The 13,921-nt window shown below is 40.8% G+C and overlaps 1 long non-coding RNA gene across 3 annotated transcripts in view; it reads right to left on the reverse strand.

Moving 5' to 3' along the window:
- The window catches only part of LOC141572760 (uncharacterized), a 325,193-nt gene extending 311,999 nt beyond the window's left edge, over positions 1-13,194 (reverse strand). For all 3 annotated transcript variants that reach the window (XR_012498226.2, XR_016019093.1, XR_012498227.2), the window contains exon 1: positions 12,991-13,194. This is a non-coding gene — a long non-coding RNA (uncharacterized LOC141572760). The remainder of the gene's footprint in view (positions 1-12,990) is intronic.
- Positions 13,195-13,921: the final 727 nt, after the last annotated feature.

Here is a 13,921-nt window from a genome sequence, read left to right on the forward strand (position 1 = left end):
AATAACTATATATGGGTATCAGATGGGTGCTAGCTTTATCAGGGTGATAGAGGGGAGGGGGATTGGGAGCAGGGATTGGGAAAAAGGTGAAGGGATTAAGAAGTACAAATTGGTAGTTACAAAATAGTCACAGGGATGTAAAGTAAAGCATAGGGAATATAGTCAATGATACAGTAATTACTATGTATAGTGCCCGGTGAGTACCAGACTAGTTAGGGGGATCACTTATTAGATTATACAAATGTCTCACCACTATGCTATACACCTGAAGTATAAAATAACATTGAATGTCAACTATAATTGAAAAATTATAAAGGGAGGGAAGGTGAAGGAGAATAAGAGGTTCAAATTTCCAGGTATAAAACACATAAGTCATGAGAATGTAATATACAGCATAGGGAATATTGTTAATAATATTGTGATAGCATAGTACGGTGTCAGGTGGTTGCTGAACTCATCATGGTGATCACTTCTTTAGATATACAAACGTTGAGTAACTATTGTTTACACCTTAAATTAATATAATATTGCATGTTACCTATATTTTAATAAAAAATCTTTTAAAAAAGAAAATTGAACTAGTAAAATCAAAGAATATGATATGCAGCATGGCTTATGATCAAAAAGGCTTGCACCTCTGTCTTAACTAACATGTCTCAGTCAAATGAATGATGGTGGAACTGGAATAACACAAAACAGCCAAAAATGTATTGCTTAGAATTTCAAAGTCAAATGCTAGACAAGGTCAAGAATAATGTGTAATGTCTCATAATAAATCTTATCCCTGAAGTACAGCAAATTTTCAGATGATATTCTAGAATTGAAAAAAAAAAATCAAAATATTGCTTTTATGGGGTTAGAAGATTGTCTTCTTTCCTCTGCAATTGACCTACAGTGAGAATGATGAAAATTATCTTCCCTCAGAAGAGCTGGGAAATATCAGAACTCTGAACTGGAAGAATCTTTGTCCAACTCTCTGACTTTATCAGATGAAATTGAGGCCCAAATGGCACAACTTGCTCGAGACAGAAACTGAACTACAATTCAGAGCTCTGACTCTCGTCACAAACCCTTTGCTCTACATCATGGTGGGTTAATTTACCGTCACCTCTTGGGTGGGTCAGTCAACAAGTTACTGGGTAAAGAAGCTCTAAGAGGAACTGTTGTTACATAGGCTTCCTTTATGGTGATGTCAGTGAAATTCTGGGCCTCCAAGCAAAACTTTTAGAAAAGATCCCATCACTCTACTGCAGAAGATCAGAAGAGTAAACAGCTGTGCAACAAAACATCCTCCCTCCCCTCCGCGCGGCTGACCTCACTCAGATGCGGGCACTGCTCCCGCGGTGGTGGTTACAGTCCGCCTTTGGAAAAACGTCTCTTTTTTTTTCTTCTTTGGTTACTGCCACCGCCCCTCCTGTTCCCTAGAGTGCACGGTAAAGACTAGATGCCTTCTGTATAATGACTGTGGTCAGCTATAAATATAAGGAAAATGAACATGCACCATCTTGATGTCAAGCTAATTTTAGCTTAACTGTTTCATTTTAAGTATGCCCAACTTAGACTGGGCACATCATAGCTCAGTCCAAGAAGTTTTAAAAATGGACATTACAAAACCACAGCGTGGAACCCAAATTGTTCAGATGGTAGGAACAGTGATTGAGACGCTCTTGGTGATGTTGCCAAGAGAAGGCCTTTCTTTCCATGCGCAGTGGCGCGCTCTTAAACCACTTGGGTAAATAGATTGGGTCATCCCCGGGAGGTGAACAATAGACGCTATGTTGTGGCTTTGGCTTTGGCGTAATAAATGCAAATAGTTTCTCCCCGTTCAGATGTGGACAATGCTCTATGTGTTACAGAACACATGCTGTGGGCAGGTGAGATAAAGGCTGCTTCCCAAGTTCTCTGTCCCGTCTTCTCAATATTCTACCTTAGCTTTTCGTGTCAGCACAGTGTCTGGCTACTGTTCTCAATCCACAGGACAGCTACAGAATGCGTCTGAAGATTCCAGCCTCTATTTTCCGCCAAAGCTGGGTTTCAATCTTGGTTAATGTGCGCCCAGAAATATGTAATTGCAGACTTCCTCCTTGTAGGCCGTTCCAGAGCACAGGCTGCCAGGCCTGCATATTACTATTATTTCTTTGCCTTGGGACGAACATAGGGTGTGCCGTCAGAGTCACAGGACAGAGAACCTGCTCCCTGCCAGCAAGCCTGTATGGTTAGCAGCTGCAGCTAAGAAAAAGAACACAACTTGCATGTTTCCAATAATATTTGTTTTCCTTCTCCTTTGGATAAACAAATTTTAACTGTTTTGTTTTTTTTCATTATTAAAAACTCACGCTTGCCTTCTCCCTATATCTTTGGACTAACTCCTCACTGACTGTTTACATTAGCCACTGTGATTTTGATGTACCTGCTCCCGCTCCCCCACCCATTTTTCCTTACTGGGGAACGTCTTTTCATCCATCAAGGGTCACTTCCTTGGGGAGGCCCTCCCTGTTTACACCCGCCCACCCCTGAACATGAGCACACACACAGACACGATTACAGTTCATTGCAACCTTCTGTATGCTACCCTAGCACTTTGTTACATCTCCGTTATAAAACATCGTGACCTAACTTGCCTTATGTTTAGCTGTCTCCCTTCAGTTTACTTCTTCAGGCAGACTGACCTTACTGATCTCTGTACTTTCAGTGCTTAGCAGTTATCTCTGTCCTAGGATGAAGTTAAGTTTTCATTTTTGTATTAAGATATAATTTACATTTGTCAACAGCATGCTTTTTAGTGTACAGTTCTGTGAGTTTTGACAAATGTACCTAGCCATGTAACCACCACCACCAAACCAAGGTCTAGAGCAGTCCCACTGCCCCAAATACTGCCTGTCCCCATGTAGTCAACCCCATCTCCCCTGCAGCCCCTGGAAAGCACTGTTTTCTGTTCCTATACATAGATTCTGTGTATCATAGAAATGAAATCATACTGCTTACAGCCTCTTGAGTATGGCTTCCTCCCTTAGCACAATGCATTTGAGACCCTTCACTGTTACTACTGTGGCATTGCATTCCTTTCATTGCTGAGGAGTATTCCATTTATGAAGATCCCCCAAACCACTAAAAAAAACATTTATCATCTAAATAACTAAGTACTTTTTCCTTTGAAAGAAAACCATTAACAGAAAACATACACTACATGCATTTTTGCTGAGCAATCAGGTACTAGTTTTCCAAACAATTTCCCATCATAGATATCAATTATTAGAGTAGGCACGTATCTCTCCCAAGACCAGTCTGACAAATCGCTAGTTTAGTACTGAAAACTTGCTCCTCATTCCCACTGAAATCAATCTGGTGAAAAGCATATTAAAGGATTATGCAGTCAACCTTTGTGTGTGGACGTGTATAGGGCATTCTTTATATGAGGACCATGGGCCTGACATTCCTAAGAGGCTGTTCAGTCCTATTAAAAAGTATCCCATTGTCAATCCCTCCTTGGGGGAAGGTTTTACAGAAGGGGGGTGGGGGGGATATTTTATTACTGTTTTTACAAGTGAGGCATCTGGCATCAAGTGAATACCTACTTGGATCAAAGGACCCAAATATGCCATCAAATGTTGTATTTTTCAGGCATATTTCTTCTCAACCAATCAGTAAGTATGTATTGTTTGCACGCTATGAACCTCACAGAAGAACTATGAGATGTGGTTACTACCCTCAATGGGAATGCCTTCTAGTAAGGAAACAAGAAAATAACATGAAATATTAGCAACACAAAAATCTTCACTTGACGCATGTAAATTATATCTTAATACAACAAGAGACAGAATGAGAAAGTAGGTTGGGTGGAAGGCAAGGAAGCTATCTATACAGACTTGGTTCTACCTTTCAGTCTTGCTCTTTCGCCATTAACTGCTCACAAGTGCCACCAAATATTATTCTAGTTACAATGGCTCATTGACGCAATGAGGTTCAGGTCTAATGAAATGTAGTCAACTTATAAATATTACGTTTCCACAACTCATTCTGGCTACAAGTAGTGTAGAGGTGCAGAAGAAAATAAAACCAGAGGAGTCAGACTAGAGGAGTCAGAGAAAATTTCACAGAGGAAAAGGGATGATACGTTATGTTTAAAACACAGAATATAACACTATGTATGTATATAGATGAGCATGGCTAGACAGTACAGTGAGGTAAAAAGTTCTTACTTGTTAAGGTAAAATGATTCGGTGTGATCTTTCCCATTATTCATATTTTCCTTCAAGGTCTGAAAAACATGTCAGTATCCTAGGAATAAGGACTCTGGGTATATTTCCTTTAATTCTATAACAATAGTTGGTCCAATAAATAAAAACTAAGAGGAAAATGCATTTCTGAGGAATCTTTCTGTAAGATTCAGACAATTATAGATAGGGCAGCAGATATGTTGATACCCCAGCCACGTTCTCTCATCCTAATCCTGGACAGACTTACAGCTACCAGCACCTGCATTTCTTTGCCTAAGAGCTTTCTGTCACCTCCTGAGCCCACTTTGTTCCCATGTTCAGCTGCCCGGAAATACCAGGAATTAGCACTCCCAGAAGCAGCCCTCTACCCGACTGTAGAGATGCCACAGTCCCCTCATGGCTCAGATGGAACGACCCTGAGATACATGTTCTAAGTCATTTCCCAGAGTTTCCCATGGATTAGGTTCCAGGTGTCCAGAGTGGGCACTGGCTCAGTAACGCATCCCATTTCTCCTCCTTTCCCTGTCTCACTTCTCCACACCCCTAGAGGTATCTCCTGGGATCATCTTCCATGTGATCTGTGGCGGTGACTGTGTCCAGAGTTTGGAAACAGACAGGCCTGGTTTCCACCCTTGTCACTGGCACTCACTAGATATGCAGCTTTGGGCAAACGGGTTGGAATCTCTAAGCCTCACTTCATGCACATCATACAGATGGTAATATCTATGTTGCAGTGTTATTTGGAGAATGAAATTTTATTCAACAGTGCATATAAATCACCCCCACTTGGTACAAAAAGTGGGAGGGAGCTCTTCTTTGGGTTTTAGGGATCATGACAGTATCGGAAGCGGTAACAATAGCGACCACTAATGCTTACACCAGTGTTCCTCCAAAATTAATGTGCATTTGAATCTCCTGGGATCTTGTTAAATGCAGATTCTGATCCAGAATCTGGGGCAGAGCCTGAGATTCTGCTTTTCTAACAAACTTCCAAGTAATAGCAATGCTGCTGGTCCTCAGACCGTGCTCTGAGCAGCAAAAATTTACAACATGATCTCTGGAAGGCAAGGAATGAGCAAGACAAACCATCTGTGTTCTGTTTGTGGCAAAATTACGCTCAGAAACTGAGACTGTCTTTGCCAGTAATTTCTTTAACACAGGTTCAGTGCAAGAATTATAACTTATAATAATATCTCACAAGCCAATAGCATACAGGATAATGTCTCTTAATAAGCCAATAAAGAAACAACATACTCCAAAACAGTAATAGATGAATTATACTATTGTTCCAAGCAAAGGAAAGATGAAAGAAATAAAGGCAAAATTTGGTGGAGATGCACCTTTCTACAAGCTGGTTCTCAGAAGAGTCAGCTTAGCTAAGCAAGAGCAGCCATCAAGCTGTAGGCACTAATTCAAATCCCTTGTTATTAGAGCACAATGCTAGCAAAACAAAGGTGCCAGTGTTGGCCAGCAATAGTGTCTCCATGGGGCCCCTGTCTGGTTTCCACCACTTCCAGCAAAGAGTAGCCCTCCTATGGCAGGCGCTAAGGTTCCAAGTTCTTCGGAGAGCTATTTAGATCAACAAAGAGTAGCCTTGCCCAGAAAAACACTCCTGGTAAGTTCTCACAGACTCTTCATATTTACCGCTAAATGTCCATTACATCCTAGTTTCTCCTCCCTACGAGCTCTGACAATTAAGTTCACGAACTCATCCTAGAAAAAGTGCTCCATACCTCATTGCTGAATATCACTATGGTCACCGTCAAAGTACTCCCCTTGGGAAGCTATGCACTGACGCCAGCACCTAGTCCACCCTTCAAAGCAATTTTGGAACTCTTTCTGGAATGGAGATCAGAGTTGTCATCGTATTACCTTTGATGTCCTGAATGTCATCAAAACGTCTTCCTTTCAAAATTTACTTTCTCTTTGGGTAAAGAAAGAAGTTATTGGGGGCCATAGCAGGGAGTAGGGAGGGTGTTCTAATACAGTTATTTGTTTACAGGCTAAAAACTCCCTCACAGAAGGGAGTGTCATGATGCAAGAGCCATAAATTGTTGGTGAAAAGTTCAGGTCGTCTAACTTTTTCACACAGCTTTTTCAGCACTTCCAAATAGTAAACCTGGTTAACTGTTTGTCAAGCTAGTACAAATTCATAATGAATAATCCCTCTGATGTGGAAAAGGTCCAACAACTTCACTGTAACAAGTTTTCGAACTTTGTTGTCCCACCACGTATGTTCATACTGACAAGCAATCAGTCGCATAATTGTGATGACATCATCCTTCCATGACACAGCCTCTGCGATGTAAACAAATTCACCCTCAGAGAAAAACAACTTCACTGAAGTCACAAACAAGTGGATTTGAAATCATGACAAACCAATACACAACAATCTGTATAACAAGTCACTCTAGAGCTGGTCTTTAAGTAGTGTATAACTACAGACACACACACACACACACCCTCACACACAAACACACACACTTCCATGTGTCTTGAGATCAGCAGAAAACTTTCCTTTGTGTCTGGACATCATACATGTAACCACTTAACCACTTAATTCTTACAGACTGTTGAGCAGGTAGGCATTCTCTCAACTTTGTCTACTGCTGGTACCAAATTCTGTTCCACCTATCCATTTCTGTATAGCAAACTACCTCAAAACTCAGTGGCTTACAACAACCGTCATTTTATTATTATTTGTCACAATTTCATGGGTCTGTAATTCAGTCAGGGCTCATCTGGTTGATTCTTCTGTTTCATGTGGTATCAATGTAGGTAATTCATTGGCATTCAACTAGACGCTGGATTTGTCTGAAGGGTCCACAACAGCTTCGTTTCCATGTCTACATGGCAGGGATGGCTGGAAGGCAGAGCTTAGCAGGCCTTGTCGGCCAGAACACTCATAAGAGGCCTATGCAGGATGATGGATGCCGAGTGACCATTTCTTGCTTGGCAGTTCAGGGTCCCAGAGCAAGTGGTGCAGTGAACAAAGAGGAAGGGCCCAATCTTGTATCACCTAGCCTTGCAAGTCACACAGCATCATTTCTGGTCCTACTCTATTTTTCAAGGCAGTTGTAAGTCCATCCAGATTCAAAGAAAGAGGACAAGACCCCACCTTTCAATGAATGTGCGGCCGTGTTTTAAAACTGCGACAGTCGTCCCTCTGGCCACAAATGCTAACATGCCTCTCACATGAAAAATATACTCCCTCCCTCCCAGACCCTCCATTATGGCATCAAGCTATTATTTTAGGCTCACGATCTCATCATCATCAACTCCTGTTCTTATCGGGTGTTTTCTATAGGCAACTCATTAATAAACCTTAAATCTTGAGTCTGTACGCTCAGTTGAAAGTCAGGAATTAATCTGTAAGTTAAAATGAGAATTATATTTTAAGTGAAAAGATGGGAGAGACTAGAAGAAGCATTTCAAGAAATGCCTTCAATTTACTTCAAACAACACATCACATGTTACAAACAATAAAACTCGAGGAGCTAAGGTCTCCCAGGCACCTTGCCATAAATGAGGCACTTAGAAAAGCACCATGAATCTCAAGCCACTAGGGGATCATTTAATGTTCCATTTAAAGCACATTCCTAAGGGTCTTTCTTATTCCCAGGAACATTGCTCATCAACTAACATTTATTCAGAGCTTAAAGGTTCTGACCTGTCACTGGAAGTGCTATAGGGGTTCATTCAAATATATTTAATGCAAACATGCTGACATTCTCTCCTTCACTCCGTGCCAATGACAATGAGCAAGTGATTCATGATGCAATACTCACACTGACCTTAGGAGCTTAAGTAGAAAACAAAGAGGTCTGAGGGATTTTTAACATTCCCTTGACGAAAATGACAAACAGGCCACATTAGCAAACAAATTGATTAAATGGAGAATGAAAAGCTCATCGAGTACAGCTGAAGCAGGAATAAAAACGGCAGGGAATGGACATGGACCCTGGAAATATGGATTCAGGATCTTGTTTTGGCCCCTTTATACTCAGGGCAAGGTTCTTACACTCCTTATGCCTCAGTTTCTCCAAAATGAGGACACTAGGAGCTACCTTACAGAATTGTCGTAAAGATGAAATGAGGTAAAAAGGGAATGAATGTTAAAAACTCCCAAGTGAGGAACAGTGCCATAAGGTTCTGGTTTTTGTTTATTTTATTTTAATTTTTATGTTTTTCAATTACACTGGACATTCAATATTACACTAGTTTCAGGCATACAGCATATGGTTAGACATTTATATAACATATGAAGTGATATCCTCAGTAAGTCTAACGCCCACCTGGCACCATACATAGTTATTACAATATTGTTGACTATATTTCCTCTGCTTTACTTTAACTTCCTAGTGATTATTTTGTAACTGTCAATTTGTACATCTTAATCCCTTCCTTTCTCCACCCTGCCCCCCAACCGCCTCCCATCTGGCAACCATCAGTTTGTTCTCTGTATCTCTGAGTCTGTTTCTTTTTTGTTTGTTTGTTTATTGCTTTTTACTTTTTTTAGATTCCACATATAAGTGAAATCATATGGTATTTGTCTTTCTCTGTCTGACTTATCTCACTTAGCATAATACCCTCTAGGTCTATCCATGTTATCCCAAATGGTAAGATTTCATTATTTTTTATGGCCAAATAATATTCCATTGCATATATGTACCACCTCTTCTTTATCCAGTAAATTGATGGGCACTTAGGTTGCTTCCATATCTTGGCTATTGTAAATGATGCTGCGATAAACATAGGGATCCATATATCTTTTTGAATTAGTGTTTTGGATTTCTTCAGATAAATACCCAGAAGTAGAATTGCTAGGTCATAGGTAGTTCTATTTTTAACTTTTTGAGGAACCTCCTTACTGTTTTCCATAGTGGCTGCACCAATCTGCAATCCCACCAACAGTGCATGAGGGTTCCCTTTTCTCCACATCCTCACCAGCACTTGTTGTTTGTTGATTTATTGATGATGGCCATTCTGACAGGTGTGAGGTGATGTCTCATTGTGGTTTTTATTTGCATTTATCTGATGTTTACTGATGGTGAGCATATTTTCATATGTCTACATGTCCTCTTTGGAGAAATGTCTCTTCAGGTCTCTGCCCATTTTTTAATTGGATTGTTTGTTTTTCTGGTGTTAAGCTGTATGAGTTCTTTATAACTTTTGGATATTAACCCCTTATCAGATGTGTCATTGGTGAAAGACAACCATTCAGTAGGTTGTCTTTTTATTTTGTTGATGGTTTCCAAGTGTCATTAGGTTTCGATTGACTTCAATAATCATCTTTCAGTTAAATCTCCACTCAAGTATATAAATTTGTGGTGGCAACCTTTCCTCACAGCAACCTAATGTAATTTATGTTTAAATATTTGTTGAACGCATTTATTCCTCATTTAACCTCAGAGTTAATGTCAGGTCATCAATTTCTGTTAATAGGTTTACAATAATATCCATTAGTGACATATGTCACATTATGTAACAGATGTATTAAGTGTAATGTGGCAGAATTAGGCAATCTCAGTGTGCTTCCTGTCATCACCTCCAGCCTATTCAAACCTCATCACCTCTCCTCTGGACCATTAGTCTCCTTAGGAGTTTCTCCAATATGTGTTTCATCAGATTAAAACTGATACACATTGCCAAAAATTAAGTTAATTAAATACCAGTTCCTTATTCTGGCACTCAAAGCCTTCCAAATTTACCCCCAAAATACCTTCCCAGCATTATTTCTCTGAAAACCCCTAGAGATAACCTATACTCCAACCAAATGAATCCTCTTTCGTTTCCTAGGACATGCTTTGCATCATTTCTTCTTGCCTGAGCTATCTGCTCCTCTTGAAAACCTCGCACCTATCTCCTGTTAAAAATACTTTAAGGCAACTTTCAAACTTGCAGAAAAAATAATAAAAAGAAAGAAAAATGAAGCCATGTCAGTAATGGTAATGCACTGCACAGAAAGTCACGGGAACTAATTCGGTGTGCCAGGCAAGACAACAACTTATAGATTATCTACAGAACTGGAAAGATGATGTCAGTCTGTTACAGCAAACGTTTGCATCGTTCCTGGCATAAGAATCTTGGAAAAGCTCCTCACCCCTGGGACGTTACTACACTGATCAAGTAGACAGGACCCAAAATCTGTCATCTATGACAATAACTGGCTGTCTTATATGTACAGTTCTCATCACATAAGCTCAACCGAAGTGGTGCCAAAACAATCCATCATTTTGTTTTATTTGGTATTTTAATGCAAAACAGGTCTCTCAAAAGTCAATCCAAAGTTGTATTTTCCAGACCTTTGACAAAGAAACTTCTCAGTTGTTTTGTTTTGTTTGTATTTCTTCTGAAACCTCAATAAAGCAATTGCAAGCACATCTTATCTTGTATCTTTTATCTTTACAGGGGCTTTTTAAAAAATTATAACCTCTTAGCTTTACAAAGTTTGGGCAAAGAATCCATAGGCAAGAAAAAGGAAAGTTCGACCAGATTTTAAACCATCTATTACTCAAAGAGAAGTTGCTATAGACTGCCCAAGACAGATTTATTTCAAAAAGCTTTCGTTGGCTCCAACCATTTACAAGTATGCAAGCACTGAGTAGTGAATTCAATGCATAAAGTACTACAAACCCATAAAAGTAACCCTCAAACAGAGGCTCCATGAGGAAGGGCTATTCTCAGAGGTTCACTAACCCAAATCCATGCAAAATGTTAGAATTACTGATCCATTGGCTGTGCCACTCAACTGCTGAGGAGGCAAAGGGAGTCCCAGCAAGGATTACTGCGATTTTTGTATCAATAAAACTTGCCAACAATGACAACATAACAGCCACAGCCCTTCTCAGAAGAAAACTTTTTTTCCTCTCATGGTAGCTATTACATACAAAATAGTGACAGGCACTGATTCATGAGGTGATTTCCACAAAGGAACCCATCCTGCAATGTGACTTGGAGATAATTTGCCACCAACATTAAGGGGTCTCACTCTACATCATCAAGGAAAAGGCCACCAAGATGAAATCAAAGTACTCAGCGCACAGTGAGTGTCTATATGCACAATGGCTTACGCAGAAGAGGAAGGCAGCACAAGGCCAAGAAGTCAGCCTTTGTCCAGCACCTAGTACGAGGTATTCGGCCCAAAGTGCTTTCACCGCCATCTTACTGGATCCCCATGAGACCCTTGTGTTAGGCACTATTATTATTCGTACTTTTACAGATTAAGAAAGTGAGGGTCAGAGCAATTAAGCAACTCGCCCAGGCCTCTCTCTCTCTCTCTCTTTCTCTCTCTCACATACACACACACAACACACACTGTGGTCAAAAGTACAAAAGTAGCCACAGTTTGAACACAGGCCTCTCTGTCCAACAGCACAAGCCTCTCCCAGTGCACACCTGCTTCCCTGAGGCACAACTCTTGCCTTCAAGAAATTCACCTCATGGGAAATCTGGAGCCTTTGAGAACCATAACATTGAAAGTGTGTTGGAATAAAATGGTTTGGAGATATAATGATCTGAGGGAGAACAAGAGAAAATAAAGTAACTTAGTGACACTATGCTGATACTGCCTGGGAAAGAGGGTGGCCTTCTCAAACCTCACTCAGGGCTAATTAAAATTGATTGCCTATTTGGCAAATACTTCTTTTTAGTGGAGAAAAATAATTCCAGAAAATAGTATAGTGGGAAGAAAATGTACTTTTTTTTTTTTTTTAAGGAGGGCACCCCTCACACTGGCCCATGCGGGGATCGAACCGGGAAACTTGGTGTTATTCGTACCACGCTCTAACAAATTGAGCTAACCAGCCACCCCCCAAAAATGTACTTTTAAACCATCCAACAAAACTTAAACTGTATTTACCATATTTGTGTTTAAGTCAGGCCCTTAACTGGAATGCACTGGCCAGCTGACCCAAACGTCTAGTTCATCAAGGAGTTAGGTTTTGCATAGTAAATTCATAAATTGACCTTTTAATAAGAAATACCGAGTTTCTTAAAAATTATATAAGATTCATAGGCCCCTGACCCATTATCTCTAGACAAAAGTCAGTTTGGACATTCGTCCTTCCCTGGGCATCGCGCTGGTCCTCTGTGGAATCTAATTCTCCCCTTCACAGTGACACATTCATGCACCTTCCAATTAATATCCAAGCACCTTCAGGACTGGGTATGCCTTACAACACTCTCAGCGAGGGAACACCTACTAGGAGATTATAGGGGTGTGATTTAAAATCAGGATATTCGACTTTTCCAACAGAGAGCATTTCCTCATCCGTTTGTACCAATTTTACCTAACTGCATCCCCTCTTAATTTCACATTCATAAAAGCTTGGATCCATTAATGCCAAGATGGCTGCTAAACCTATCTCTAAATTATAGATGTTGAACCGTATGAAATAGTCCCTAGTTAACCATTTTCACATACAAAAATAGCAATTTATATATACAAACTAATAGAATGAAAAATCCCAAGAGTTTCTGGTGTGCTGAGGACCTCTTTGCAGGACCTTTTCTTTCTCTGGGAGATTCCAATCTTTCCCCAAAAGACACCTCTAGGTGCCTTCCAACCACATGGTTACCCATCACCTGTCAGTCCTCTAACTACATTCAGAAATTTTGTTTCAGAGAAACTATCAAGCAGAAAAATTCAGCTTTCTTTCAGGAGATAATTCTGAAATCATAGGAAATAATGAGGGGGAAAAAATAGGACCTTTTAACTTGGGAAGGCAATAAAAACGTGTTCCAAAGTGTAAACAGCTTAAGACACTAATACCTGGCTCTTCTACCTCAGCAAAGCAGCTTGTTCCAACCCCGCTGAAGAGAATCTCCGTCAAGACCTTCCAGGTGATTTCGCTTCCAGACTAGTTTGGTCCTGTATGAACCGCACCAAATTGTCTTTATGGACTTCCATAAAGTGAAAGCATCAAAGACGCTTCACCTAGGTCCCCAGGCTGGGCTGGCACCGGGGCTAATGAAAGCAAACGCCTGATCCCTTAATTCACAGGGCTCGCTGCCCCCCAGACCCCCCTTTCTGCTGCCCCTCCTGGCCTCCTAGAAAGGGAGGAATGTGGTTTTATCCCCCAGGAGGCAAAGTACAAAAACACAGCATAAAAATAAAGTATACACGACAATATGCTTACTCTCGGGGCTGTAATGTTTACAGTACACAGGCTCCCTGCAGAGCCCACGCTTCCCCTCACCTGCTCTCTTTGAGCTGGCGTCCAATCATGCTGCCTGAGAAGGTCCCCGAAGCCCTCTCCTGCCACAGCACAGAAACCACTCATCTTGACAAGGACAAATGCATGTGTATGCATACGTAGACAGACGTGCTCCCCAGGACGTGTGTGCATAATCCTTTTTCTCTAGGCCATACCTACGCTGCCCGGGATTGCGAAGGTTTGGATACTGTTTGTGCAAAAGGCAACAGAAAAAGGGTGAGAGGTCTGGCTTTCTCCAAAGGAAGGGAGGATTGACCATCAGTGGCCACTAACATCACAAAAGAAGAGAGAGAGCAGTTACTAGGTACATATTTTGAATTACTCTCACTGAAAAAAAAAAAAAACTAATCTGAATTTAGATCAGGTCTCTAACTGTAACTACCAGTTCACAGACAATAGAGAGGGACAGAGGCACAAAGAGCACAGGTCCAGAGTAGGTGAGACGCTCTGATGGTGGCAGCACGTGGAAGACCTTTCTAACCTCTG

Source organism: Rhinolophus sinicus, chromosome 15 (assembly GCF_057876585.1).
Source record: "Rhinolophus sinicus isolate RSI-liver-muscle chromosome 15, RSI-T2T, whole genome shotgun sequence".
Classification (NCBI taxonomy): Eukaryota; Metazoa; Chordata; class Mammalia; order Chiroptera; family Rhinolophidae; genus Rhinolophus; species Rhinolophus sinicus.